Here is a 12,704-nt window from a genome sequence, read left to right on the forward strand (position 1 = left end):
GCAAAATACAGTTAATTTATGTTTATTTGATAGCCCAAAAATATAAATGGCACATGGGTTAATTTTCCAGATTTTTACATAGAAGTTATTGTTTATTCGGGGTCTAGTTTCCCTCCTTAAGAACCTTATTTGTAAAAACTATTTTACATGAATAAATTTCAAGTCCTCAAATTTAAAACTAGTATTTGTACACCTTTATATGATTTTTCTACAATTTTTGGTGATTTTTACAAAATTGTCTCGCAAAACAGTTCATTATAGACCAGTCTGGGTAAATTGTCGATTTCACCTTAGTTAGAGGCATTTTAGGCCTTCGGTCAAAACTAATGAATTTTAGAGGATTCAAGAAGGAAAATCTAGGATTTCTTTTCGACTAAAAAGGGTTTCCCATGACGGTTATATGATCTCTCAAAGATCTGGACAAATTATGGTAAACTCCTGAAATCAAAGCTTTGTCTTTTTATAGTCATTAGCCCCTTAACCCATTAAGACCTATCCATTGAAGCTTAATATCAACCAAATAAGTCCTTAATATTATAGTACTTTATTAATACATAATTCCATGAAAATATCAACCCGTTTCCTTGAAGTTTCTTGCTCAAAACATGAAAATAAAGTATGATGCCTAAATTGCAACATTACCAATTAGGGTTTAAAATTTTACACCAAAACAACTCGTAACACTACCTAAGGGCCAATTGAAGTTTGAACACCTTCACCCATTGCCATCATGGCAATGGTGGTTGACGGGTTGCCACCATCTTGGTGGTGGTGGTGATTTCTAGTAAAAGAACAGGATAAGAAGGATTGAACTGATTAGAACTTACTTAGATGAGAAACATCTTTATCTTCTCCAATACCGATCTAAGCCTCCCTTCTCCTCCCTTTCTTCTTTTCCAGTTGGCAGCAGGAAACCTTCATCCCTTCGCTTCTCTCTCTTTTGCGCCACAAGATACACTTACACACACTCCACACACACACACACACACACACACACACACACACACATATATATATATATATATATATATATATATATATATATATATATATATATATATTCTTTTTTGTAGGTTTAGGGCTAAAATTGGGCACCAGGCTTTAAAACAAAGAATTGGATCATTAATGGCTGAAAGCCTCTTCACATCAAAAATATGAGTTTAAATTTGTATTTCTAGTTTAGCCCCTAAAGTTTCCATAATGGCAGTTTAGTCCTTCCAAACAAATATCTTTGTAACATCAGGTTTTCAAAGCTACCAAATTCAGTCCTCTCTTCAAAAAAATAATTACAAAACCTCATTTACAACAATAATGATAATAATAATAATAATAATAATAATAATAATAATAACTATTATTATTATTATTATCATTATTATCATCATCATCATCAATTATTAATTTGCATTTGTACTTATTTTCCATTATTAATCATAAACGGAAAACGGGGCGTTACATCCACATCTTGGAATTATTTCAAACATAACCTAAAACATCAAAAGGAGGAGCTTTCATTGGTTCAAGTTGCTAGTCATATTCGTATTGAAGAATATCTTCATACGAAGGAAGTTGACAAATATAATAAAACCAATGGGAAAGTTGAATCTAGACAGCCATCTATTCATATGGTTGAAAACAAAGTCAGGAACTCAAACCATAACGCGCATGGTAAACGTAAGAAGGAACATGTCCCAAATAAATCAAACAAAAAGAAAAAGGAACTGGTATATTGGAGGTGCAAAAAAGTGGGGAATTGCAGGAGTGATGGTTTTGTGAACTTGTACAACAATAATAACAACAATGGTGCTGGAAACAGTGAAGCCAATGGAAGTGAACAGGTCTTCGGGCCAAGTTAAAGGAGGCTAGTTTTTTACTAAATTTGATACTTCTAATCCGATTTATGTTTATTATGTTTTAATAATTGTTGAATCATTCTATGTATAGGATGATGATATTTCTTGATGGATCAACTCCAGGGAAACGAACCATGCATGCAAGGATAAACGGTTGTTTGAAACATTAACACCGCTTGAAGATGGATCAGTGCTGAGAGTGGGAGATGATTCTTTTATACCTATTTGTAGTGTCGGTGTTTTATATCTTGAATTTACTTCTTTATTCCTAAGATTCGAAAGAATCTTCTTAGTTCTAGTTGTTTGAATTATAATGGTTTTAATCAAGTTATTGAGTCAAATAAGTTCATCTTATCTAGAGGTGAAATATTTATTTGTTTTGGATATTTATATAAAAGAATGTTTCGTTTGAGTATTGTTGACAAAATATTACATGTTCAAAATTATGCATTTGTATCTTTTATTTTTAATGTTGATAAATCTATGTTTTGGCATGTAAGATTAGGTCATGTCAACATTAGAAGGATGCCTGAGATGTCAAAAGATGTATTAATTCTAGCCATTGACATGTCTTCTAATAAATTTAAAGCATGCATGCTTACAAAAGTGACAAAACAACCCTTCTCTAGTGTCATTAGCAATTCGACTATTTTGGAACTTGTACACAGTGACCTGTGTAATTTTCACTCCACTCTTTCCATGGGAAATAAAAAGTATATAGTCACCTTCATTAATAACTACACTCAGTTTTGCTATATGTATTTGTTACATTCTAAGTATGAAGCCTTAGATAATTTCCAAATATACAAAACTAAGGTGAAATTGCAATTAGGCAATTCGGTTAAGTGTATTAGGACTGATAGGGGATATGAATATATGGGTCATATATACTTCCAGTTAGTGGTTATCATTCATGATACCATAGAACCTTACTTGCCCCAACAGAATGGAATTGTTGAACATAGAAACCGAGTTTTAAAGGAAATGGTAAACTCGATGATGTCATACTCGGGATTAAGTAAACGATTTTTGGGAGAGGTCATGTTAACAACCTGCTATTTATTAAATAGAGTTCCAAATAAAAAGAAAAAATTTGTCCCATATTAACATTGGTTAAAGAAAAAGCTGAATATAAGCTATTTTCAGGTTTGGGGATGTTGGGCAGTTGTAAAACTAATTGAGCCTAAAATGACAACTTTGGTAGAACATGGAATGTAAGATCCCAATCTTCAGGAATGAATTTAAATCTTTATATATTTATATTTTCAAGGCAACTCGAAGAGTTGGAAGGCTCCAAATCGTTGTGTAGAGTTTTTAATGTCCGCGTATCTTTCAATGTCTACTCGACGAGTTGGAAGGCCGCAACTCGACGCGTTGAAAGCTGAACATGAAAACCCTAATTTTTTGGGTTTGCACCCTATTTAAATGCCTTAACTCTCAATGTTGGCCACCCTTATCGCCTCTTTGTCCAGAGAAACAGTAGTTCGCATATTTCTTCTCTTTTTTAGTGTGTAAGTGATTAAAGAGTGCCTTTTGGTGTTTATTTGAAGAAGCTTGAAGTGGTTAGTGCATAGATGAAGGGAGAGGTTGTAGATCCGGTGTCTACTCTATTGTGGCATCCATATTGAGGTATAAAGTTGATACCTTAATCGTTGATTTTCTAGATCGCTTCATTTGAGAGTTTATGGTGATTATTAACTCATTTTGGGACAATTCTTGGATTTGAGCATGTCATGAAGCCATAACTTCGGATCTAGACATCTCATGGCGTCTTTTGACTTAAAGTTGCCATCTTTATCAAGTCTTGGCCCTCCTTCATGCCCTATATCCATTAATAAGCTATGATGGAGTATTTTAGCCCCCTTAATGCCATGCATGGACGTAAAAATAGCAACTTTACATGGTATCTCAGCCCTAGGGGACCAGATCTACTGTTTAGAAAGTGGTTGAATGTGTTAAGACTGGGAAAACTCGAGGAGTTGCCTTTCCAAATCGGTCAAGGGGGTTTCCCTGATCTTCTAGACACTACACAAACTCGACAAGTTGTTGTGATAACTCGGTGACTTGACTAAGGTTTTCCTAGTTTTCTGAGTTCTGAAGGAACTCGATGAGTGAGTAGATGCACTCGACAAGTTGGGTCAACATGGATTATTGACCTTGACTATTGACTTTCACTTTGACCATAGTTGACCAATTTGACTTTAAGGGGATTTTGGGTATTTCAGGATTTTAATGGAGTTAGTCACATGGTGATTGTAGGCGGTTGAGTTCAGAGTTGTGACTCAAGAGTTGGATCTTGTTAATTAGTGATACTTGTGAGATGACTTCTCCTCACTATACTGACATGGTAGAAGGCACCAAAGTCGGCCCTTTTTGGATTGTTATCTTGTTTATCGTATGATTCTATGTGTAGTCATATGTTAGATCTGTATCCTTGTGTATAGGATAATGTTATGATTGATGCTCTGTTAGTCATGTATGATTATTATATGTTCTAGCTAGCGTTGGATATCTATGTGATGATTGTGTTATTGCGAGCGGGTTGAGGCAGTCCTGCTTTGTGCTTTAGGCCAATAGACCCTGGGCGAGCCGAATAGACTAAAGGCCCATCAAGGTGTACCAGTCAGGAAAAAAGCCCGGAGAACGGTCCAGATAGTCTGAAGGCTCGGTGAGGCAGTCCAGACGTGCTGGAGGTTCTGAGAATGGGCCAGATAGACTGAAGGCACGGTGAGGCGGTCCAGTTATGCTGAGAGACTCTATATGAATAAGTTTTGTTTATGATATTGTTCTGCTTGTATGGCGTCGACATTTTGGGGGAACTCACTAAGCTTCAATCTTACAGTTGTGGATTTTGTTTCAGGTACTTCACATCATCGCAGGAAGGCGAAGGTTTGATCGTGCACCTCCTCGGTGTTTTATGTTGTGATCTCAGGGAAAACACTGATATTGGATTACTTTGAAAATAGTTTGTAAACAATGAATATGTTTGGGAATGTTTGAAATTTTTAAATTTATCATAAATTTTATGAATGTTACAAGTTGATATTAGAGCCTTGGTTTAAGTGAATTAGAGGAACAATCGAGTGAATCCAATCTCAAACTAAGGAAAAGATTTTCAAAATGATTTTCAAAATACTAACGGAGGATGCGAAGTATACACTCAGCTGGAGCGAGTAAGTAGACCCCAAAAGACCCTATTATTAATTGATATTATGATACGTCGGAACAATATCCTAGTGATAGGATATGGATCCTCAGGAATCGTATTATAGAATTGCCTAATTTTTGATGCCTTATCTTGTGTAGAGTACCTCATTGATTGTTGTGTGGCTCTTTTATGTGTGAATTAGTAAATTTATGAATACGGTAAGTCACATACTGCATGGGTTAAATGGTCTTTGGATAGAGGATTTGGTCCTACTACATAGCTCTCGTCTGAGTCCAACCATTGTGGGATTGAATCTTTTAGTCTATGGTTGTTTAAGTCATGTGGTATGTGTTGGAATAGTGTCTAAGGCTGCAACTATATTAGGTAAGTATTTGACCCAATTGTGCATGGTCCTTTTGGGTTGCCTTCACCATAGCAACTTGATAGGATGATTTATTAAGAGAGAGTAAATATTATTAGTATATTATGAGAATAATATAAAGAATAATATATAGTTATTTGATTAATATAAATCATAGATTAATTAGTATTAATTTGGTGACTTAAGGAGATTAATTAAATAAGAGGGTACAAACTGTCAATTGTTTGATAGTTACACTTTAGACTGTAAATCCTTATTGGATAGAGGATGGACGAATTTTGGGGCTTGGGATAGCCTCAAATTCGTCCAAGGGTATCCAAAGTAAGGATTAGGATCACTTAAAGTCTAAGTTATCCAATTAGGGTTTAAGTTGTAACCCTTAAGGAGTCTACAAGTATAAATAGACCCTATGGGATAGAGAATTGGGTACCCCATCTAAAGTAAAGATACTCTGGCCGAATTCCTCCCCTCTCCTCTCTCTCAAATCATCCTCTTTGCTGGTTGGTGTTTGTAAGCCATTAGAGGAGTGACAATTGTGACTCTAGAAGCTCCAAGACAACAAGATCAACAAGGAATTCAAAGGTATGATTCTAGATCTATTTCAATATTGTTATTACACCTAAATAGTCATTATAAGTCTTGGATTCAAAACATGTTTGATTAGAAAACCTAGATCCAAGCATTAGGGTTTTGCATGCGCACACAGGCAAGTTCTTATGGCTAAAACCCATCAGTGGTATCAGAGCCTAGCTTGGTTTTCATTAAATTGTTGCTTGATTGTATGAAACTAAACTGAAAAATTCGATTTTCACGTTTCTGAGTCATGGACTCGGCGAGTTCCAAAGTGGACTCGGCGAGTAGGTCTGACTCGGTGAGTCCGAGCGTCAGGATTAGACAAAAACGGGATTTTTTCATATTTATCTTATGGAAACTTACCTTAATCATATTAGATCAACCCTAATCCGATTTTGTGATATATATGACTATATTTTTTATCTAATTGAAGATAATTATCAATTAATTAAATATTTGATTTCCTTATATGATAATTATTAATCAAATATAGATAATTATGTGATTTAGATTATTTGTTATTTGATCCTTTATGTTTTAAATGTTTAAAACTTGTCCTCAAGTTTTGAAATTTATGTTTTGTGATTAAAAGTTTAATTTAGACAATTTAAATTTCAAACCCTAGAATTTTACAAGTTTAAAATACAACCTTATACTAATATAATATTACAAGATTAATATATATATATATATATATATATATATATATATATATATATATATATATATATATATATGTATAACACCAACCGCTCGCTTGATAGGTGGAGGGTCGTTAGCCGAACGGGTAGGATAGGGCAACCTCATCCTCTCATTAAAAGTATGATAAGAAATACAAAGTAACTAAATGTTTTATTAAAATTTCCCAATCTTAGTTACTTTAGGAAAAGTGAATTGATGCAATCCCATGAAATTACACTTTGCACCTTGCTAAGAAGTTAGTGGAGCGTGTGTGGTTTACCGGCACACTAATTGGTTCTAAACGAAGGTGGTAAAGGGTGATTCATTGTTTATCATAGTTCGATGGAGCGTGTGTGGGTTACCGGCACATCGAATAGGAGATCGTTACAATGAAGGCACCATGTTAATTTGCATGGTAATTCACACCCGCTTTGTGATCCTCGGTATCCCAATCACAAACAAGAGGGGAATATCGAGATTTAAACATGCCGTTGAAAAGTTTCAATGAATCTCATCCGAACCTAGGAATTCTCAATATATTTAGAACTTAAAATCATGTTTTTCATGGTGGAGAATTAGTGAATCGTCATTCACTTACCTTCAAATTGTTTGCATATTAGATTACGGCATCCCTTTTCTAATGTGTAAATATTGTTGTTGGATCCTAGCCCTAATTTCTTATTGGGTGAACATTAGGGATTCATATTCTAATCTATCTTTGTCCTTTCTATAGATGTCGAACGCCAACAATGCTGCTGCAAGTTCTTTCACTTTGATGAGCCTTTGTCAAAAGGTCACCTTTGATGGAACGAACTTTAGCGAATGGATAAGATACATTCGCACGATTTCTCGCTATGAGGATAAGGGGTATGTCCTCGATGAGAAGCTCGAGAAAATCAACCCCGAAATCACTACTCCCGCCGAAATCACCGCTTTCGAAACTCACGAGCGTGATGCAACGAAAGTGCATTGCATCATGATCGCGACTATGAACTCCGAATTCCAAAAGTCCTACGAGGACATGTATCCGTACGAAATGCATCAAGACTTATTGGAGCGATACCATCAAAACGCAAGACAAGAGCGTTATGATATTTTCACGAACATGATTTCCGCTAAGATGGGTCATGGAGAATCTCTTACCGTGCACTTGCAAGTTAAATGTTGACTTTGGGGAAGACTTGGCGATCGACATGGTGCTTCACTCTTTGCCTCCGAGATACAATCAATTTAGGATGACCTATCACATGATAAAAGAAGAGGTCACTCTAAGTAAACTCCGAGGTCTCTTGAGGGTCGCTAAGAGCAACTTCAAGGACAAGTCTGTTGCACCAACTCCCAATCCGCCCGTTGCTCCTGTCTTGGCAATTGGACAAGGAAAAGGAAAGAAGAGGAAGGCTTCGTCAAAGAACCATCGCAAAGTGAAAGCCTGAGATGGTGCCTCTTCTAGTGGGACCAAAGTTGATCCCGCTAAGCCCTACTCTAATCCGAAGGAGGCAGAGTGCCACCACTGCCACAAGATAGTACATTGGAAGAGAAGCTGCCCGAAGTACCTGCAAGCCATCAAGGAAGGAAAGATCAAGCCATCTTTCACAGGTATATATACAATTAAATCTAATGATTCCCACAATGCTTCTTGGGTTCTTGATACCGGTTGTGGTTATCACATTTGTTCTAATGTGCAGGGACTAAGAAGAAGTAGAGAAGTGGAGCATGGAAGAATAAATCTAATCATGGGGAACAGAAGATCGTTGCCTGTGACCAAGATTGGAGTGTATTCTTTAGTGCTTAGGAATAGTTTATCTTTAGATTTGAACAATTGTTGCTATTCTCCATAAATGGCTAGAAACATCATTTCTTTTCATGGTTTGTTTAGACAAGGTTTTAGATTTTCTTTTAATAATGAGAATGGTTCTATTTTAGCTTATCTAAATGGTGTCTTTTACTTTGAAGCTATACCATGTAATGGAATTTATGAAACTGTTATGATTGTTGATAACTTAGGAAATGATCTTTTGTACTTGGATTCTTCCAATAGTATGGATAAATCATCCTTATGGCATTGTTGTCTTGGACATGTCAACAAGAAATGCATAGCCCAACTCCAAAAGGATGGAGTGTTGGAGTCATTCGACCTTAGGGAAGACGACACATGCGAATCTTGGAAAGATGACTAAGTCACCATTCGCTGGTACGTGCGAAAGGGGTGAGAGTCTATTGGACCTCATACATACCGATGTGTGTGGACCATTTAGATCTACCACGAAGGATGGTAACCGCTTCAACGTGACTTTTACCGATGACGATAGTAGATATGGGTATATCTACTTAATCAAGCAAAAGTCAGAAACTTTTGAAAAGTTCAAAGAGTTCAAGATTGAAGTGGAGAATCAATTGGGCAGGAAGATCAAGATGCTTCGATCCGATCGAGGAGGAGAGTACCTAAGTCTTGAAATCCATGATTATCTCAAGGAGTGTGGAATAGTTTCATAATTGACGCCACCTAGGACACCACAATTAAATGGTGTGGCAGAAAGGCGTAATCGAACCTTGTTGGACATGGTTCGCTCTATGATGAGTCGTGCTTCACTATCTATCTCTTTTTGGGGGTATGCCTTAGAGACTTCCGTCCATATCCTTAACTGAGTCCCTACTAAGAAGGTTACCAAAACACCTCACAAGATGTGGACGGGGAAAGCTCCTTCGTTAGCACATATCAAGGTTTGGGGTTGCGAGGCTTTCGTAAGACGAGATACTCACGACAAGCTCGAACCTCGTAGTGAGCGATGTATTTTCATCGGCTACCCGCAGAAATCCTTTGGATATCTCTTCTATAGACCGAAGGACAATGTTGTCTTTGTTGCGAGGAGAGGAGTTTTCCGATATCGAGAACTCATAGGCCAAGGAGACAGTGGGAGGCAAATCGATCTTGAAGAGATTCAAGAGTCGATAGATGAAGGAACCTCAACCACTGGCGCTCAACCCGAGGAGGAAACTCCGGTTGAACCGATTGACATATCATTACCTCTTAGACGTTCCGAGAGAGTTAGGTTTCAACCCCAGTTGTATGGTTTTCATATTACTACCGAAGGGGACACGTATATTAGTGATAGTACACTAATAAATCTTGATGAACCTAATAGCTATAAGGAAGCCATGGCAGGCCCAGAGTCTGCGAAATGGAAAGAGGCAATGGATAGCGAGATCCAATCCATGTATGATAACCAAGTTTGGAATTTGGTTGATAATGTGCCTGGACGTAAGATCGTTGGGTGCAAATGGATCTTCAAGAAGAAGACCGACGTGGATGGAAAAGTACACACGTTTAAAGCGCAACTAGTTGCGAAGGGCTTTACTCAAACTCTCGGAGTTGACTATGAAAAGACCTTCTCACCAGTTGCGAAGATAAAATCTATTAGAGTGATGTTAGCTATTGCCGCATTTCATGATTATGAGATTTGGCAAATGGATGTCAAGACCGCTTTCCTTAACGGGAAGTTGGCTGAGGATGTTTACATGGCTCAGCCAGAGGGGTTTGTGGATCCGAAGCATCCGAATAGAGTGTGTAAGCTTGAGAAGTCCATTTATGGACTTAAGAAAGCGTCTCGCAGATGGAATCTTTGCTTCGATGAGAAAGTCAAAGGGTTTGGATTTGTACGAAGCGAAGATGAGTCATGTGTATATGTCAAAGCAGTGGGAGTGTAGCAAGCTTTCTCGTTCTATATGTCGATGACATATTACTCATAGGAAACGACGTCCCGACTCTGCAGGAAGTTAAGTCCTGGCTCGGGAAGTGCTTCGCTATGAAGGACCTCGGAGAGGCTTCCTATATTTTGGGAATAAGGATAGTAAGAGAAAGAAGTAAGAGACTAATAAGACTTAGTCAGAACACTTACTTAGAGAAGGTACTAAAACGTTTTAGTATGGAAAACTCGAAAAAGGGAGAATTACTGATACAAAGCAATGCCAAGTTGAGTAAGACTCAAAGTCCGAGTACCGAAGCCGAGATAGCTGAAATGAGCCGAGTACCATATGCTTCCACATTTGGCTCAATCATGTACGCTATGACTTGTACTTGCCCTGATGTAGCCTTTGCTTTGAGCATGGTTAGTAGATATCAAGGGAATCCTGGAAGAGCCCATTAGGTTGCGGTGAAGAATATCCTTAAGTACCTTCGGAGGATGAAGGAATGGTTCTTAGTCCTTGGAGGGAGTGATGACTTGAAGGTGCGAGGGTATAGTGACGCCAGTTTTCAGACCGAAAGGGACAACTACCATTTGTAGTCGGGCTGGGTCTTTACCCTGAATGGAGGATCAGTAACTTGGAAGAGTTCCAAGCAGGAAACCGTAGCTGATTCAACGTGCGAATCAAAGTACATCGCAGCAAGCAAAGCGTCGAAGGAGGCAATATGGCTAAAGAACTTCATTGGAGATCTTGGAGTTGTACCTGCCATAAAGGAGCCCATGGAGATTTTCTGTGATAATGAGGGAGCGGTTTCCTTGACCAAGGAACCGAGAGATCATGGTAGATCACGACATATCGACAGAAAATATCACTTTATTAGACATCGTGTAGAAGAAGGACAACTCGTAGTGAAGAGAATATCATCGGAAGATAACCCAGCAGATCCGCTTACGAAGGGACTGAGTAGGGTTAAGCATTTGCAGCATGCTAGGAGTATTCGGCTGAAGGATGATATTAGTATAGATTAGATAGTATTAGAAACGTGTAATAGATAAATGTAGTTAACATTTGATGATTAAATAAAGGAGTTTTATTTATAAGTAATGTTACTGTCTTATGTTAATTATTTAACTATTGTTTCACTTTGCATGTTTTGACTTCCAGAATAATTGAGTTTATTAAGAATAATCGAATTGTTCAAATAGTCCACAATCGTTCATATGTTGGAAGTAGATATGAATGAAGATTGTCATGAATAGGTATGTAGAGTGTCTAAATGGTGTTAGACATAGCAAAAGATTTCTGCAATGTTCATGAGTGCTTATGAACTAGGTTTGAGCATTGGAACAAACCCGCGCTTGCTGGAATCACCTTATGGAATGTGATAGTAATTGGGTGATCGCGAGACAATAATAACATATAGTCTTAAAACCTAGATGTATGGTTTGTTATTGGTTAATTGATTGTACATTGATAATGCGAAAACGCATTGGTAACTCAATGTTATAAAACGCATTGTTGTCTTTAGTTGGTTAATGAATAAGTAAATGCATATAAGTAGAAGTTTATCTGTAACTTTTATCCTAAGAAGGAAAAAGCGATATCTCGGCCGCTCGATGATTTGATTTGACTTATGTGCCGCGCCCGGTCAGAACTGAATTGATTTGTTCGATTAAGTTCTATGTCAAATAAATCGGAGATCGAGAAACCAAATGCTAGACTAACTATTCCATAGTATTGTCAGCATGATATCTAACAGAAGACTGTACGATCCCTTATCTAAAGGACAAGATTGATTAGATCAGAGTTTGACAGCATCTTTGAGAGCTACGATTGCAAATCGGAATGTACCTGCGCATATAGTTACTAAACTTATCCAAGTGGGAGACTGTTGGAATAGTGTCTAAGGCTGCAACTATATTAGGCAAGTATTTGACCCAATTGTGCATAGTCCTTTTGGGTTGCCTTCACCATAGCAACTTGATAGGATGATTTATTAAGAGAGAGTAAATATTATTAGTATATTATGAGAATAATATAAAGAATAATATATAGTTATTTGATTAATATAAGTCATAGATTAATTAGTATTAATTTGGTGACTTAAGGAGATTAATTAAATAAGAGGGTATAAACTGTCAATTGTTTGATAGTTACACTTTAGACTGTAAATCCTTATTGGATAGAGGATGGACGAATTCTAGGGCTTGGGATAGCCTCAAATTCGTCCAAGGGTATCCAAAGTAAGGATTAGGATCACTTAAAGTCTAAGTTATCCAATTAGGGTTTAAGTTGTAACCCTTAAGGAGTCTACAAGTATAAATAGACCCTATGGGATAGAGAACTGGGTACCCCATCTAAAGTAAAGATACTCTGGCCGAAT

This window comes from Lactuca saligna, chromosome 8 (genome assembly GCF_052625555.1).
Source record: "Lactuca saligna cultivar CGN05327 chromosome 8, ASM5262555v1, whole genome shotgun sequence".
NCBI lineage: Eukaryota > Viridiplantae > Streptophyta > Magnoliopsida > Asterales > Asteraceae > Lactuca > Lactuca saligna.